The sequence below is a fragment of the Rattus norvegicus genome, chromosome 6 (assembly GCF_021556685.1).
Source record: "Rattus norvegicus strain SHRSP/BbbUtx chromosome 6, alternate assembly SHRSP_T2T, whole genome shotgun sequence".
Taxonomy (NCBI): domain Eukaryota; kingdom Metazoa; phylum Chordata; class Mammalia; order Rodentia; family Muridae; genus Rattus; species Rattus norvegicus.
Window position 1 is genome coordinate 105,924,654 of NC_141539.1, and position 17,847 is coordinate 105,942,500.

A 17,847-nucleotide genomic window follows, 5' to 3' on the forward strand; every position below is an offset into this window, starting at 1 on the left:
ATGTCTGCAGGTTTTCCGTACTCAGAGAAAATGTTTATAAGGTTCTGTTGGTAGCCTTGTTTTTCCTTCTCTGTAGATACATAAGCATAGCCACATCCCCTTAATATTTTTGCAGGTTTCCATACTAAAGTCGTTTCATTTTCACCAACATTAAGAACACTGAGGGTCAGAACCTGCAGACATCACCAACAGCCACCCTAGCCAGAAGCTTGGTGCCACCTTGAATCAGCTTCTGCAAATGGCCAGATGATCCTCAGAGTTTGGTGATGTCCTCACCACTGGTCTGACCAGCTGTGGCCCAGTGCTTTTTCTCTGTAGGCATATCAAGAACCGTGAGCAGCTTTACTAGGGAAAAGCTTGATTGCTATATCCTCAATGAAGGCTTTACTGCCAAGGATATTCTACACCAAGAAGAAAGAAGGAGGAGATGGAGGCGGAGAAGGAGCAGGAGGAGGACAAGGAGCAGGAGGAGGAGGAGGAGGAGGAGGAGGAGGAGGAAGAAGAAGAAGAAGAAGAAGAAGAAGAAGAAGAAGAAGAAGAAGAAGAAGAAGAAGAAGAAGAAGAAGAAGAAAGTTGTTTCTTCCTCTGACAATAAAGATGCTTTCTGTATTGCAGATCTCAAAGACATTCTAAAGCCCAGCAGCGTGTAGAGATCCATCTTTAAGAACTCTTTGGAGAATTCTAGCCTAAACTTGAATTGATACTACAACTCCCAGGAGTCCCATACTTGGTTTGCTTAGACAGGGTGCTTGGTTCATTGGCTCAAGGAAATGATGAATTGGACAAATTACTAATAGGAAACAGGTTTAGAATCCTCTAATTTTCTTGAGAGACATGTTTATGGAAAAGGTTTAAAGAACAAAACTTCCATCCCTTAACAAGACAAATAATACAATGTCCTAAGTTTTGGGGGATTGATGCTAATGCTTTAAATGAATCCTGCCTCCAAAAATGGGAATCAGAGTGTCCAAATGCTAAAGATCTTCATCCCCAGATGGTTTTTGATTGATCAACAAAGAGCCAACAACCAATGACTAGGCAAGTAGACTGAGGCAGGCCTGTATGTGTCTGCTCTTCTTCCCTGCCATGGTGATCTCGCCCCCTTCCTCTATCCTAGTTCCTAGCCCCTGCAGATCTCAATGTTTTGCAGTTATGGAGATGCCTGCACAAATTAAAAGTGAAGATGCTCTCACATATTGACTTAATGAGGTTTCTCTAGAGTCACAGACCTTATTGGTAGTCTCTACACAGTAAGAGAATTGTTTGATGACTTACAGTCTGTAGTCCAACTCACCAACAATGATCAGCAGCAGCAGCTGTGAATGGAAGTCCAAGGATCTAGCAATGGCTTCCTCCCAGGAGGCAGGCAGGCAACAAGAGACAGACTCTTTGCTCCTTCCAGTATCCTTATGTAGGTCTCCAGCAGGAGGTGTGTCCCAGATTAAAGGTGTGTACCGGATTAAAGGTCTGTCCCAGATTAAAGGTGTGTACCACCTCCCATGGCTCTGGGACTTGCTTTGTCCCAGTTGACCTTTGATTCAGAGATCTCTTTGCCTTAAGTTCCTGGGATTCATAGCCACTTTGCCTGTAGATCTCCATACCAAGATCCAGGCCAGAAACTTGTATCTCCCAGCCTCAAGGTCAGGATCAAAGGTGAGCCTTCCAGTTCTGGATTTTAGTTCATTCCAGATATAATCAAGTTAACAATCAGGAATAGCCACTACAAGATCTTATCCAATAAGGTGCAACAATTCCTAGCATATAAGAATATAAAACCTGTTACAATATACCATATAATCCCATGGGACAAGTTATTCTAGAAAGAGTCAATTGTGGCATTAAAAGAGATGCCCATTAAATAAAAAAAGAAAGTAAAAATGGACAAACAAACACATAAAAAAAAAAAAAACCCAAGGACAGAATAAATAATGCATTGTTAACTCTCAGTTTTTTTCCAAGATTCTTTATTTTCAAAATTATCTCTGTTGTGGTTTGCCCTGGAGTTATCTTTATTTTGATGCTAATTCCACTTCTTCAAGGACAGTCAAGAACTCAGGATTCAGGTGACTTCACCAGAACCTTATCTCCATTGAATTTGTAAAATACAGGTGAGAGTCAGGGACAGGATAGAAGGAGGCCTGTCATTGGGTGAAATGGAAGGAGAGGCGGGAGAAACGTTTGAAGGAAGAGGTGGAGACCGGGATGGAAAGGAGAGAGAGGAGCAAGGAGAGAGAGGGAGAGAAGCCATGGCAGGTGACTTCAAGATTCTGCTCTGTGTGTTTACAGGTTGTTGTTAATGTTCTTATGGGATGGATGGTACTGGGCTTTGTATGTTTCGATGGACAATGATAACATACCAATTGGGTCAAAGGTTATTGTGTTGTGTGGTCTTTCAGGTGTAGATTTAAGTGTAATAGAATGTGGGGCGGCTGGTCTGGGCCACCACAGAGTTGGGATGTGTTTCTCCCAGGATATCTAGCAGATTTCTTGGGGCACCACGGTGCCGGATCTAGAAGGATAAAAGACAACCTTATACTTTTTTTTTAATTTTTTATATTTTTACAACAACAGGTCACAACATAAGCTTTTGGTGCATTCTGCCAATGTACAAGCTACAAATGCTTGCTCAGCAGCTGGGGGGCACTCAATCGTATCATGTCTGAAAAGTAAATAAAAGTCCATATAAAACACTGTGTTCCTATGGAAACTTTAAACATTTAAGTGTGACCCCATTTCCTAGCTTTCCATACTGCATTGGTGCCAACTCTACTCTTACAAAGATGTTGGGCCCTACCTTGGTGTTTCCCTCCCCCCTCGCTGAGCCTTTTAGCCTGCCATAGCAAGAAATTGTTTACACCCTTGGGAGCTGCTCTGGGAGCTGCTGTTAGCCCCGGATTTGGGGCTGGGATTCTCCATGGCACCGTTCCTCCCCACTGAGCCTTCCTGCTTGTTGTTGTTAAGAAGTTGTTTATGCCCCTGATTGGGCTGGAACTTTCACCACATAGACTTTTCCTGTTTTCCTGGTTTGGGGTTTTCACCTGCCTGGTTTTTTTTCCAAGGCTTTTGCCTTGGGTATATAAGGAGATCTCAGTAAAGCCTTGGAGGCACTGGCTGAAAACGGATGACCTGTGTACTTGATTTCTTTCAATCCCGCAGACCGACGCCCGATATTCACACACTTTCAGTGCAGGCGCCAACACAAAGAGATTCCAAACCAGCAGTAAATCAGTTAAATGATCCCCCAAATGCCTGAATTCAAACTAAACAGGCAGGAAAGAGCTACAAGGATGGCATCTACACATTGAGAGTAGCAGAGGCACAGGCTGTAGGGTGAGGGTCCTTCCTGCTCTCCTGGAGGCAAGAAATGGGAAAAGAGCCAACATCCTGCTCATCCACCTCTGGAGGGAAGCCATGGCTCTGTATCTCCTGCATGAGTAACCACATTGGCGGTGAGAATAAAGAATAGATGTTTGTCCTCTGGAGTCCATTGAAAGTAGAAGCAGGAGCAATGGTGGATGCACCCATGTTCTCAAAATTTCGTAGTGCTTAAAATTACATGTTGTATCTTCTGATACAGGAGAGCCACCACCAATATCAAGCAGATACATGCTGACAACAACTTTTGTGCCCATGGCAATGACACAAGTGGCATCTGTCAGTGCCTGCAAGAAGGTCTCAGGGGCAGTGCATCCACTGCCCGCATGGAAGCTGAGGCCAAGGATGTCACTCTTTATCTCCTTTGCCTTTTCCATGAGAAGCCTGCTGGTTTTGAATGAGATACCAAATTTAACATTGAGGGGACAAAATGCTTTGGAAGTGTCAATGTCCAACTGCAAAACCAACTTTGCCTTTGTCTGTACTCTGGTGACTTGCATCAATTCAATTTCACTGTCACAAGTCCTAATGTGGACTCCATTACTGGTGGCATACTTGATTTGAGACACTTGTTTACAAGGATTTGCATAGCTAATGCTCTGGAGCCACCCCAATCCTGTACACCAATTGTATTTCAGTCTTGCTTGCACAGTCAAATCCTGTAGAATTTCCAGCTAGAGTTCAGCTGTCATTCTACCTGTCTGTGAGGGAGTAACAGGGTAAGAGCTTTTAGTCATGTCAGATGCTGCTTTAGAATGTCTTTGAGGTCTGCAATATAGAAAGCATCTTTATTGTCAGGGGAAGAAACTTCTTCTTCCTCTTCTTCTTCTTCTTCCTCCTCCTCCTCCCCCTCTTGCTCCTCTTCTTCCTCCTCCTCTTCTTCTTTTTCTACATCGTCTCCTTCTTCTTCATCATCTTCCTCCTTGTCTTCTTGTACGTCTTCTTCTACGTCTTCTTCTTCTACTTCTTCTCTTCTTCTTCTTCTTCTTCTTCTTCTTCTTCTTCTTCTTCTTCTTCTTCTTCTAAGTCTTCTTCTTCTTCTAAGTCTTCTTCTTCTTCTAACTCTTCTAATTCTTCTAACTCTTCTAATTCTTCTTCTTTTCCTCCTGCTCCTCCTGCTCCTTCTCCTGCTCCTCCTGCTCCTCCTGCTCCTCCTGCTGCTGCTGCTGCTCCTCCTCCTCCTCCTCCTCCTCCTCCTCCTCCTCCTCCTCTCAATTGGTGTAGAATGTCCTTGGCAATAAAGCCTTCACTGAGGATATAACAATCGAGCTTTTCCTTAGTAAACATGCTCATGGTCCTTGATATGCCTACAGAAAAAACACTGGGCCTCAGCTGGTCAGACCAGTGGTGAGGACAACACCAAACCCTGAGGATCATCTGGCCATTTGCAGAAGCTGATTCAAGGTGGCACCAAGCTTCTGGCTAGGGTGGCTCTTGGTGATGTCTGCAGGTTCTGACCCTCAGCGGTGTTAATGTTGGCGAAAATGAAACAACATTAGTATGGAAACCTGCAATAATATTAAGGGTATGTGGCTATGCTTATGTATCTACAGAGAAGGAAAACATGGCTACCAACAGAGCCTTATAAACATTTTCTCTGAGTAGGGAAAACCTGTTTTCACCTGAGACAGGATCTTCACAAAGTAAAAAGCCCAGGTGATTCACAGACTGTCTCAGTTACTGATTTCTCCTAACTGTGCATACAAATAAACCTCAAAAGGGCTAGGACAGAAACCAGAAGAACAGATTGGGCAACAAATGCTACAGCTACCTTTTCTCAAACTAACCCTTGCCCCCTTTGGGACCCATGCAGGAATTGTTCACCCCAATTCAACAGGCAGCAGTTTTATGAGGTTTGTTGCCCTAGTCCCTCAAGGTGGGGTGGACAGGTTGGGTCATTAGATGCGGTATAATTGTTATCTAGGCTGGAAGGCTGTTACTGATTATGATCAGAGATTGACAGACATCTAAATTCTTTTTTTGGAATTACCGTATGCTAGAAATTTCAGGAATTTTTGTTCAGTAATTTTCTACTGAGAGGAATGTAACATTTGTGTTTAATCACTGAATATTGATTTAAATTTCTTTCAATATACAATAATTCTAACATAAACTCAAATTTATATTGTTTTGAATATTGCATATAGAAATGTTTTGAATTGTTTGACTAAAGCCTACCTATGACATTTATTGAAAATGTGATGCTTTTACAATAATTTTCATTTTTTAGATTGCTAATGATTGGAAAAGGACAATTCTTCAAGGGAAAGGGGGATATGAAATGGAAACATCTAGTTATTTGGGAAGTTAATTTTCCAAATGATTTCTGTGGCACACCTGTGAGGGATGTCTTGCTAAAGCAAACATGTCAAAGTTGTCCTGATGCAGACACTGGTGAAAGAATGTTTGGCTGTAGAAGACAGTGAGAGGACACTTGATGAAGGAGTATAAATCTGACCCCTCAGACTGGGAGATGAGCCCTGAGCATTGGTTTGCTCCAACTCTCCAATCCTCAGTAAAAATACTGCATGTATTTCTCCACATTACATAGCATGGTTGAGCTCAAACTGTGATAAAGCTGCCATGGAGAGAAGCTCTCCCAAGAACTGCTTGTGAGGTTCCCGCAGCAGTTTGTCACCTCTGTGGCCTAACCTCAGGCCGGTGGCCAGCCTGGTGGTTTCTTTAGGATTGAAGTACAGCTGCCTGGTGTCTACTTGCTGACAGTAGTGTACTGTGCCTACTGGTTCGAGCCTGTTTTCTACCTGCCTAGAGGTCTGGTCTGCAGCGGCTGAGTCCTGTTTGGTGTTTGCTCTGGGACTGACCAGCTGCCCAAGGAGATGGAACTCGATCCAGAGAACTACTGCTGAGCAGGTCCACTTCCCCACATCCTAATAACTTTTCTCTTCCACTACCCCTGCTCTGTGGTGGGCTAGAGGAGCGCTTAAGTGTAGGTTTCAAAACATTTATGCCTACAGGTGGCACCCAAAGAACAAGGTTCAGGCTTGGTGAATGAGACTGGGAATGTACCCCATGATGAAAAGTGGAAAGAAACAGACTGGAAGGGAAGGAGCTGCCCTGCCCTGCTCCCCATGCTTTCACTACCAGGTGCCCGATGCCTCAGGGAGACAAGGGGCTGGGAAGAGCAGGAGGCAGCACAGGAACAAAGGGTGATGTGTGAGTGAGTGCACTCCCACAAGATTGTCTCAGGCCTGCAGAAACGCATGCACCCTTCCCAGCGTCTCTGCACCATGTGCCTGCTACTGATGCTATTCCTGACAGTGAGCTGACCTGGCAACTGATAGAAATGCCAGATTTTGAAGCATTTTAAAGAATCCATTGTTTTGTATCATTACCATAATTATATGTTAGGGAGGACTACCAATTCCAGAGGTATCAACTTTTTTATATGAAGCACATTTATTACAGAACATTAGAAAAATGATCCTGATGACTGTTTAAAATAAAGAGCATGCGAATACTCTGGGCTGGAGAGCCATGTCTGTTCCTGGTCAATCACTTCTGAAAAGTTCTCAAATATTGAAATCCAAAGCAAATGAATTGGCTTGACATGATTCAAAAAGTAAAATATAAACATAAGGGCAGTAAAACCAAGGCAATAATTAGTTTACAATACTCATTCCTGGGTCAAAATGTAGAAGAATGCAGATCGATCCATGCTTATCACCCTGTACAAAGCTTAAGTCCAAGTGGATCAAGGACCTCCACATCAAACCAGACACACTCAAACTAATAGACGAAAGACTAGGGAAGCATGTGGAACACATGGGCACTGGAAAAAATTTCCTGAACAAAACACCAATGGCTTACGCTCTAAGATCAAGACTCGACAAATGGGATCTCATAAAACTGCAAAGCTTCTGTAAGGCAAAGGACACTGTGGTTAGGACAAAACGCCAACCACCAGATTGGGAAAAGATCTTTACCAATCCTACAACAGATAGAGGCCTTATATCCAAAATATACAAAGAACTCAAGAAGTTAGACCGCAGGGAAACAAATAACCCTATTAAAAAATGGGGTTCAGAGCTAAACAAAGAATTCACAGCTGAGGAATGCTGAATGGCTGAGAAACACCTAAAGAAATGTTCAACATCTTTAGTCATAAGGGAAATACAAATCAAAACAACCCTGAGATTTCACCTCACACCAGTGAGAATGGCTAAGATCAAAAACTCAGGTGACAGCAGATGCTGGCGAGGATGTGGAGAAAGAGGAACACTCCTCCATTGTTGGTGGGATTGCAGACTGGTAAAACCATTCTGGAAATCAGTCTGGAGGTTCCTCAGAAAATTGGACATTGAACTGCCTGAGGATCCAGCTATACCTCTCTTGGGCATATACCCAAAAGATGCCTCAACATATAAAAGAGACACATGCTCCACTATGTTCATCGCAGCCTTATTTATAATAGCCAGAAACTGGAAAGAACCCAGATGCCCTTCAACAGAGGAATGGATACAGAAAATGTGGTACATCTACACAATGGAATATTACTCAGCTATCAAAAACAACGAGTTTATGAAATTCGTAGGCAAATGGTTGGAACTGGAAAATATCATCCTGAGTGAGCTAACCCAATCACAGAAAGACATACATGGTATGCACTCATTGATAAGTGGCTATTAGCCCAAATGCTTGAATTACCCTAGATCCCTAGAACAAACGAAACTCAAGACGGAGGATCAAAATGTGAATGCTTCACTCCTTCTTTAAATGAGGAAAAAGAATACCCTTGGCAGGGAAGGGAGAGGCAAAGATTAAAACAGAGACTGAAGGAACACCCATTCAGAGCCTGCCCCACATGTGGCCCATACATATACAGCCACCCAATTAGACAAGATGGATGAAGCAAAGAAGTGCAGACTGACAGGAGCCAGATGTAGATCGCTCCTGAGAGACACAGCCAGAATACAGCAAATACAGAGGCGAATGCCAGCAGCAAACCACTGAACTGAGAATAGGACCCCTGTTGAAGGAATCAGAGAAAGAACTGGAAGAGCTTGAAGGGGCTCGAGACCCCATATGTACAACAATGCCAAGCAACCAGAGCTTCCAGGGACTAAGCCACTACCTAAAGACTATACATGGACTGACCCTGGACTCTGACCTCATAGGTAGCAAGGAATATCCTAGTAAGAGCACCAGTGGAAGGGGAAGCCCTGGGTCCTGCTAAGACTGAACCCCCAGTGAACTAGACTGTGGGGGGGGGAGGGCGGCAATAGGGGGAGGGATGGTAGGGGAACACCCATAAGGAAGGGGAGGGGGGAGGGGGATGTTTCCCCGGAAACCGGGAAAGGTAATAACACTCGAAATGTATATAAGAAATACTCAAGTTAATAAAAAAAAAATACTCATTCTTGGAGAGTAACTGAGAGCAGGTGTAGGTGTGTGCCCTGTCTGTGTGTATCTTCACACAGAATCAGGCCAAAAGTCCGGGATCTCGCAACCACCCACAACTCCAAAGACCTTCTTGGAGGTAAGGGGGTCCCCAATTGTGTCTGAATGTGCAGCTGCTGTCTGTGTCTGTCTCTGTTCTGGTTCTGGTTAGTACCTGAAAAGGGCTCTGGTTTTGCAGCCACTTTCCGGAGCTGTAAAGCTCAGAAGCTGTGGTCGACAGACATGTCGGGAGGACCACAAGCTGCACCCTGAGGGATGCTTCAGGGCAACAGGAGAGCCAGGGACGCCTGGTGGTCTCCTATTGGGTAGAAGAGGATAGTGTGTTCCTCTTGGAAGAGAAACTTCAAAGACCTCTTCGTCTGAAACTGCTTTTGGCTGATGCCTGTGGACTAGGCACAGCAGTTGTTGTCTGGATATTGTGGTTTCATTGTGTTGTCTGTTGTTTGTCTGTTTAGTGTTTTTTTGTGATGATAGGACAGACAGTAATGACTCCCGTAAGCCTGATGTTAGATCATTGGACAAGTTAGGGACAGAGCACATAATATGGCAGTTGAACTTAAGAAGGGAAAGAGGCAGACTTTGTGCACCTCTGAGTGGCCAAGTTTCAGTGTGGGCTGGCCCCCTGAGGGCTCTTTTGACATGACTATGATTCTTTATGTTAAAGCTATTGTTTTTCAGGAAAAACTGGGAGCACACCCGGACCAGCAACCTTACATTTAGGTCTGGCAAAACCTGGTTCAAAATCCTCAGTACCCTCTGCTCCTCCTAAGGTCTCTCCTGAGGTTGAGGAGCCTCCTGAATGACCAGCTCCGTCCCCCGTATTAATGCCCCATTTCCTCCCCAGCAGCCTTCTGACCTCTGCTCCACAGGAAGAAGAATCAGGGAGTGGGTGTCCGGCTACAGGTACCTGAAGCTGCAGGGCTCAGAGCCCCACAGAGCATGAATCCACAGTAGCCATACCATTGGGCACTTATGGTGTCCAACCTCCTGAATCCTCTTCCCCTCTGGAGGTCCAGCCCAGGGGACAGGAAGTTGGCGAGCACTCACCCCTGACTCCTCTACTGGCCCAATTCTTGTTTTTCCCTTGCGGGCTTCCAGACCTCCCCCTGGTCCAGGCAATGGGATGCAGCCCCTTCCGTATTGGACTTTCTCCTCCTCTGATCTTTATAACTGGAAACTTAATCACAGAACTATTTACTTTGTTCATCAAAGAGTTTCACTTGGTCCTCTTGGTGCTTAACTTAGAAGTTAAAAATAATTTGCTTGAGAAAAATGGTTTTCTGCCAGGGAGTTTTATCTTTCTCTCTTGAGCCTCCTTCCCAAGGGGAGATGCCCCTCCCTTTGCTCCCCTTGTCCAGTCTAGCTGCTGTTAACAGTTGTGTATGAAGGACTCCAGGTTATCGAGTGACCCTGTCTAAAGCAGGAATTATCAGAACCTGAAAGTTTTACCTTAGGTCCTGAAGAAAAATTCTCCCTGTTGCTTAAACATTCACAGCTTCTAAGGAAGGGACAGCGCAGTGTAGGGAAGTGTGGGGCTGAGGGTGGCAGGTGCATGGGCAAGCAAGCTTCAGGCTGTGCATGGGCAGGGGCCTGAGTCAGCGGGCCCGAGGGGGGGGAAGAGTTTCAAGGTTAAGGGTCAGTTGGCCAGGGCTGATGCTTTGACAACAAAAAGAGTGCATTAAGAGAACTTTCTTTGAGAGAGCCTGCCTGCCTTCCCTTATCCACTGGCCCTATTCTAAGAGAATGGTCTGTCTACATGGACAGTGTCTTTGTTCCTAACCCCTCATCAGCAAGTTCCTGCCCCTGTGGTCAAAATGCCCCAGGTTGGGTGGCAGGGAAGCCCCTAAAATAGTTTCAGAAAGAATCTACAACTAACTGTGAAGAACTTTGTTTTGCCCGTCAAAATTTAGAATTCAGGCTTTGGCTGTGGTCAAGGTCAGGATTAATCTTTTCTTTTCCATGGGCCTTTAACCCAGTGCGACAGTTTGGTAAAGGGCTGCTACTGAGGTCCTGAAAGTCCCAGGTGAACCGGTTACAATTCTTATGTCAGCCACTTGGCATCTAACACCCAGGTCCTAACCATCTCTCCATCCTTTTGTTATTAGTTCTTACTAGAAGCCTAGTGTCATTTGGAGGCTGGTTCTCTTGAGAGGTAAAGCCATGAAGCTGACACTGAAGAGAGACTCCTTGAGGAAAACTCTTAAGTCCAGAGAGATAGTCGGTAACATATCAGTTGCCTCTCTGCTCGCCTTTCTGCTTCACAGACACGAAGCTTGTGCTTATTTTTACAACGGCCTGTTTGTCCCCAAAAGGCCTCCTGGTTTAGCTCTATGACTAAATGCTATTTGTCCTCTTCAGTGAACCTCTATTCTCTAGATTCTCCTCTTGTTTTCTCACCATCCCACATGAGATGCTTATTAGTAACTGTTATAGATCTTCTTTACTACCGAGGAAAGACAGAATCCTACTAGAAGCCAGAAAATAAATGTTCCAGACATGGATGGAAGACCCTCACTCCTGACTGACTTCAATACCCCTGAAGGTAGGGAGTGCTCCAGGTCTACCGCCAGGCTCCAAGGGTGGGTCCCCGAGGGGCTGGAAAGCGCCCCACCAATCTGGCTAAGCTGAGAAAAAGATATAAAGAAAAAGTTACAGAAATTTGAAGAGTTAAGCTAAGTTGCTGAGAGTTAGTGTAAGTGCAGAGAAAGGAAAGTTAAAGTGTGGTTCAGGGTATGTGCACATAAGTGGTCAGCAGAGAGACTGAGGAAGAGAAAGAGGAAGAAAGGTAAAAAGAGCAGGAAGCTAGGGAAAAAAGAGACAAAAAGAAGAGGAAGTTAGAGAGCTAAAGAGAGATAAAAGACAAGAGAGGAACATATACTGGCCACAGTAGTTAGGGAACCTAGGAAGACAGTACCTGGCAACAGAAGAGAATTCCTGGCTAAAAGTCAGTGTGCCAATGCAAAGAAAAAGGACACTGGGTCAGGGACTGCCCCAGGAAAAACCAGAGGGGCCTTTCCAGCAGCCCGGAAGGCGAGCCTCTTGGTCCTAGAGTGCTGGCTATGCACAAGGACAGAAGGGAAGCCCGCCCAGTTGTTTTGTGAATGAATACGGGGGCCCAACATTCTGTGCTCCTATGCCCAAATGGGCTTGTGTCCAGCAAAAGACCTTGAGTACAGGGGACTACGGGGAACAAATAATACTCATGGACTACTCGAAGAACAGTGGACCTTAGCGTGGGCCGTGTATCCCACTTGTTCCTTCTGATCCCAGACTGCTCCTACGAGTCTGAACCCTACAACCCTGCTCTCAGACCTCAACCTAGACACCCGCTTCATGAATGTCAGCAGGTGCTCACTAAAGCACAGCGGTGGCATAAAGATCTGACTGACCAGCCACCAGAGGGGGTAGATGCCATCTGGTTCATAGATGGAAGCAGCTTCTTAGAGAAGGAAAAAGATGGGCTGGGGCAGCAGTGGTAGATGGAAACAGAGTCACATGGGCTCAGGCCCTACCAAAAGGCACCTCTACTCAGAGGGTAGAGCTCACTCCCCTCACCAAAGCCCTTGACCTGAGAAAGAGACTTAACATCTATGTGGACAGCAGGTATGCCTTTGCTACAGTCTATCAGCAGAGGGGCCTGCTGACATCTGAGGGCAAGAAAAAGAGCTTCTGGCTCTGTTAAGGGCCCTCCATGTCCCAGCCAGGCCGAGGAAGAGACTCTGGTACACGTAAACGGGAAAGAAGATCCTGCTACAAAAAACAGGGAGAGGCCATGATAAAACAAATGCATCAATGGACTCATTTAGGGGTAAGCAAACTCATCCAGACATTTTCAAAAACTAAATATTATGTCACAGGTCTCAAGTATCTCTTGGAACAGATAGTACACTGATGTATACCCAGCCAAAAGGTAACTGTTTTCAGGAAAGTTGACTCTGGCAGGAGGCTCCATGGGGAACGGCCTGAATCCTACTGAGAAGTGGACTTCACAGAGATAAAACCAGGAAAATATGGTTACAATGTTTCCTAGTGCTTATCGATACCTTTTTAGGAAAAGGTAGAAGCTTTCCCCACCAAGCAAGAGATGGCCTTGGTAGTCGTCAAGAAAATACTGGAAGAAATCTTCCCCCTGTTTGGAGTGCACAAGGTAATTAGTCAGACCACGGCCCTGCTTTCGTTGTCAAGGTAAGCCAGGGTGTAGCCAGGTATTCAGAGGTCAATTGAAAAATTATATTACATCTACAGACCTCAAAGTTCAGGACAGGTAGAGAGAATAAATAAAATTCTAAAAGAGACCCTGACCAAATTGACCACGGAGACTGGCGCAGACTGGGTGGCACTCCTTTCCTCTTGCTCTCTTCAGAGCAAAAAATGCCCCTTCTGGATTCAGCCTTACCCATGTCCCTGAAGAGACTACAGAGTTCAGGGGAGGTAAAAAAGATAAATAGAACTATAAAGGGGCCTTGACAAAATTGGCCTTAGAGATTGGTGGGGGAGACTGGATTGTCCTCCTTCCTTTTCTTTGTTCCGAGTATGGAACACTCCTGACCCTCTTGGCCTAACACCTTATGAGATTATGTATGGGAGCTCCCCCTCCATCTCACTGAATCGGGCGGGGCCCCCTACCCTGAGGTCTTTCCTAAAACCCTGTTTGCTCATTTAAAGGCTTTAGAAACAGTCCCAAGTGGAATTTGGAGCCAAGTGAAGGACGCCTACAACACAGGAGGTCCAGGATGCCTCACCAGTTCCCAGTGGGAGACGCAGTCCTGGTCCAGCGACACCAGGCTGAGAATTTAGAGCCTCACTGGAAAGGACCCTATCTAGTACTGTTAACCACTCCCACTGCTGTTAAGGTAGATGGGATTGCTGCATGGGTCCACGCCTCCAATTTGAAGATAGCACCAGATGTTCTCAGAAATGAATAGAAGTTAGAAAAGACTGCTAATCCTCTTGAGCTCCATCTCTGTTGTAAGCACTCATAATCCCCATATCCCCCAAAAAACTGACTTGGCAAGTTTCCTCCCAGGCTGGGGAGGTAATATGGTCCATCTCCAAGGTGGCCCCACCATACTCATGGTGGCCTGCTCTCCCCCTGACTTTTGTAAGTTGGTAGCTGCTCTGGACACCTAGGACATTCCTGACACAGATCCTCAGAGTATGCCCTTAGAAGTCCCAAAGAGATTTCACCTGGGGGCAAGTTTGGATGGGCAAGTCCAGAAGGTGCCAATTGGGAAGACTAAGGTTTTACATTTGCCCCTGAGATGGCTGAGACCAGGCTACCATCCGGCCTTGTGGGGGCTTAGAAATTTTGTACTGTTCTGCTTGGCAAGCTGAGGCTAATTTCCATGCTCCTAGGACCCTTAGTTATTCTCTTATTAAAAATACAGGGTCCAAATGTCAAAAGTAATAAGTTAACACCCTTTATTAGAGAAAGAGTTAGTGCAGTGCAGATTTTAATGCTGCACCAACTATATCAAGCCTCAGAAGAACTTAGGGGAAAAATTGTAGAAGGTGGCCCTGAGTTCTAAGGTTAGAACTAATCACAAGCAGAAGTGGGGAATGAAAGAATAAAGATTTTAAACTATCCCCCACTGACCCTGCTGTGAGGACAAGTGCACCTCACAGCAAAAAATAACAAAACATGTTTTGGGGATGTAGCCTGGCTATAGCCATCACAAACCATCTGACCTCGATAAGGCCTGACTCAACAGTCCTGAGAAAAACGAGAGTTAGGGTCAACTTGCCCCAGAAGCAGGGTGGCTAGAGTTGAACTGAGCCCAAGTTACAAACCAATGAAATTGCTTTCTGTGACTGTTGCCAACTACCTATGTAATTTTCCCTATAAATAACCTTCCCCTAATTGGGCTTGGGTTCAACTCCTCTGTCTCCTGTGTGAGATAGGTGTCATCTCCAGAGCTCTGGTTCCTCAAATACACCTCTTGTTTATTACATCAAGACTGGTTTCTCGTGAGTTTTTTGGGGGGTTGCGTCATCTCAAAATTTGAGTGGGAGTCTTCCCCACTCCGGTGGTCTTTCAATTCTTGCCTAAACTTGAATTGATACTAAACTCCCAATAGTCCCATACTTGGTTTACTTAGACAGGGTGCCTGGTTCATCGGCTCAAGGAAATGATGAAATTGACAAATACTAATAGGAAACAGGTTTAGAATCCTCAAATATTCATGAGAAACATGTTAATAGGAAAGGTTCAAAGAACAAAATTTCCATCCCTTAAGACAAATAGTACAATGTCCTCAGTTTTGGGGGATTGATGCTAATGCTTTAAATGAATCCTGCCTCCAAAGCTAGGAGGCGAAGGTGAAGGAGGTGAAGAAGGCCTAGAGACAAAAAGCGCTCTCCTGCCACCCAGACAAAAATCCAGATAACCCCAGAGCAGCTAAACTCTTCCACCAGCTGTCCCAGGACTTGGAGGTACTGACAGATGCTGCAGCCAGGGCTGCATATGACAAGGAGAGGAAAGCCAGGAAGCGGGCCTCAGAGAGGACCCAGAGACTTGACAAGAACAGGGAGAAAGTAAAGCTTGATCTGTAGGCCAGGGAGTGGGAGGCCCAGGCACAGGGTACTGAGGAAGAGGAGGAGAGCAGGAACACCACGACACTAGGGCAGGAGATTTCTCGACTTCGAGAAGAGGGTTCCAGTCAGTTGGAAGAGCAGCAAAGGCTGATCCAGGAACAGATCCCCAGGACCAAGGACAGAGGCTGAGAGGAAGAACAGAAAATAGAGAAGGCAAAGGAACCTCCAAAGTAAAACTTAAGTGGACATGCAAGAAGGAGGATGAGTCCCAAGGGGGCTACTCCAGAGATGTCCTCCTGAGGCTTTTACAGAAGTGTGGGGAGGTTCTCAACTTGGTACTTTCCAGAGAGAAGGCAGGCAACACCATAGTGGAGATTGCAACAGTCAGAGGTGTGGAGCTGGCAGTCAGAAATGAAGTGGGCCTAGCTGACAACCCTCTGAATGTTTCCTGGTTGGGGGGGACAGCCCCAGGGCATGGTAGACCCCAGCCCCCCAGGACTGTCGAAGGGCTCAGTGTTGTCACTAGGGACTATGAGGGTCTGGTCATGATGCGCTTGCGCCAGGCTGCTGAGCGACAGCAGCTGTTGGCCCAGTTGCAGCAGGAAGATGAGGTCCGGCCCACATAGCCGGGACTTCATCCTTCCCACTCCACATCCTTTTCTGAGTCATCACCAATAAACTTTTTAAAAAACAAACAAAAAGAAAACCAAATATGCATAATAGGTAATGGATAATTTCTAATCCTGATGGCCTGTTGCATTTGAATAAAGTTAATTCATTATTATCAGGGACAAATTCAGCAGTCTCTATGGGCAAAATGACCCTGCATTCAATGAATCAGTAATTACGTTAAGAGGTTTGAGATATTCCAATACCATAAGGATAGCACACAATTCAGACTTCTGAATTGATGTGGACTTTTGGAGCAGGAGAAGGAGGAGGAGGAGGAGGAGGAGGAGGAGGAGGAGGAGGAGGAGGAGGAGGAGGAGGAGGAGGAGGAGAAGAAGTTTCTTCCCCTGACAATTAAGATGCTTTCTGTATTACAGACCTCAAAGACATTCTAAAGCAGCATCTGACATGGCTAAAAGCTCTTGCCCTGTTACTCCCTCACAGGCAGGTAGAATGACAGCAGAGCTCTAGCTGGAAATGCTACAGGATTTGACTGTGCAAGCAGGACTGAAATACAATTGGTGTACTGGATTGGGTGCCTCCAGAGAACATTAGCTATGCAAATCCTTGTAAACAAGTGTCTCAAATCAAGGATGCCACCAGTAATGGGGTCCACATTAGGATTTTTGACAGTGAAATTGAATTGATGCAAGTCACCAGAGCACAGACAAAGGCAAAGTTGGTTTTGCAGTTGGACATTGACACTTCCAAAGCATTTTGTCCCCTCAATGTTAAATTTGGTATCTCACTCAAAACCAGCAGGCTTCTCATGGAAAAGGCAAAGGAGATAAAGAGTGACATCCTTGGCCTCAGCTTCCATGCGGACAGTGGATGTACTGTCCCTGAGACCTTCTTGCAGGCACTGACAGATGCCACTTGTGTCGTTGCCATGGGCACAAAAGTTGTTGTCAGCATGTATCTGCTTGATATTGGTGGTGGCTCTCCTGTATCAGAAGATACAACATGTAATTTCATGCTCTACGAAATTTTGAGAACATGGGTGCATCCACCATTGCTCCTGCTTCTATGTTCAATGGACTCCAGAGGACAAACGTCTATTCTTTACTCTCACCACCAATGTGGTTACTCATGCAGGAGATACAGAGCCATGGCTTCCCTCCAGAGGTGGATGAGCAGGATGTTGGCATTCTTCCCATTTCTTGCCTCCAGGAGAGCAGGAAGGACCCTCACCCTACAGCCTGTGCCTCTGCTACTCTCAATGTGTAAATGCCATTCTTGTAGCTCTTTCCTGCCTGTTTAGTTTGAATTCAGGCATTTGGGAATTCAGGCGCCCCACGGAACCAAGGATGGGCTTTTTATAGGATTCTGGGGAGCAGAAGCAAGCATACAGAAGCAGATGCATGGTTACAGGGATATAATTGGTGGATTCTAATGTGGCAATGGTTCAGTCTGGGGGCAAGTTTCCTAGCCACCTTCCTGGAACATAACAACTGACTCGGCCCCCCACCAGGGTGTGGGACCTCTCCCGGGCTTTTTTGATTCTCAGGTGCTCAACCGCAGTCATCCTGTTGCCAGGCCTTCAACCATACACATCCTCCTTGGCAGCCGCTGTGTACTCAGTGTTCTAACCTTTCCCTGAACCAGTCATCTTAAGTACAGCCTTGCAAAATGGCTTTACTGCTGCTAAGCTGGGGTCTTTCACCCATAAACATGTCTGTCAAGAAAATTTGAGGATTCTAAACCTGTTTCCTATTAGTAATTTGTCCATTTCATCATTTCCTTGAGCCAATGAACCAGGCACCCTGTATAAGTAAACCAAGTATGGGACTCCTGGGAGTTGTAGTATCAATTCAAGTTTAGGCTAGAATTCTCCAAAGAGTTCTTACAGAT

At 45.5% G+C, this 17,847-nt stretch overlaps 4 pseudogenes; 2 read left to right on the forward strand and 2 right to left on the reverse strand.

Annotated features, from left to right (window-relative positions):
- LOC134479135 (ornithine decarboxylase-like) lies at positions 1-17,223 on the forward strand (annotated as a pseudogene).
- Positions 3,295-4,668, reverse strand: LOC148005360 (ornithine decarboxylase-like; annotated as a pseudogene).
- LOC134479500 (dnaJ homolog subfamily C member 17-like) lies at positions 11,290-15,953 on the forward strand (annotated as a pseudogene).
- Positions 17,224-17,839: 616 nt separating the features above from the next.
- LOC148005361 (dnaJ homolog subfamily C member 17 pseudogene) overlaps positions 17,840-17,847 on the reverse strand; it is a 4,386-nt pseudogene continuing 4,378 nt past the window's right edge.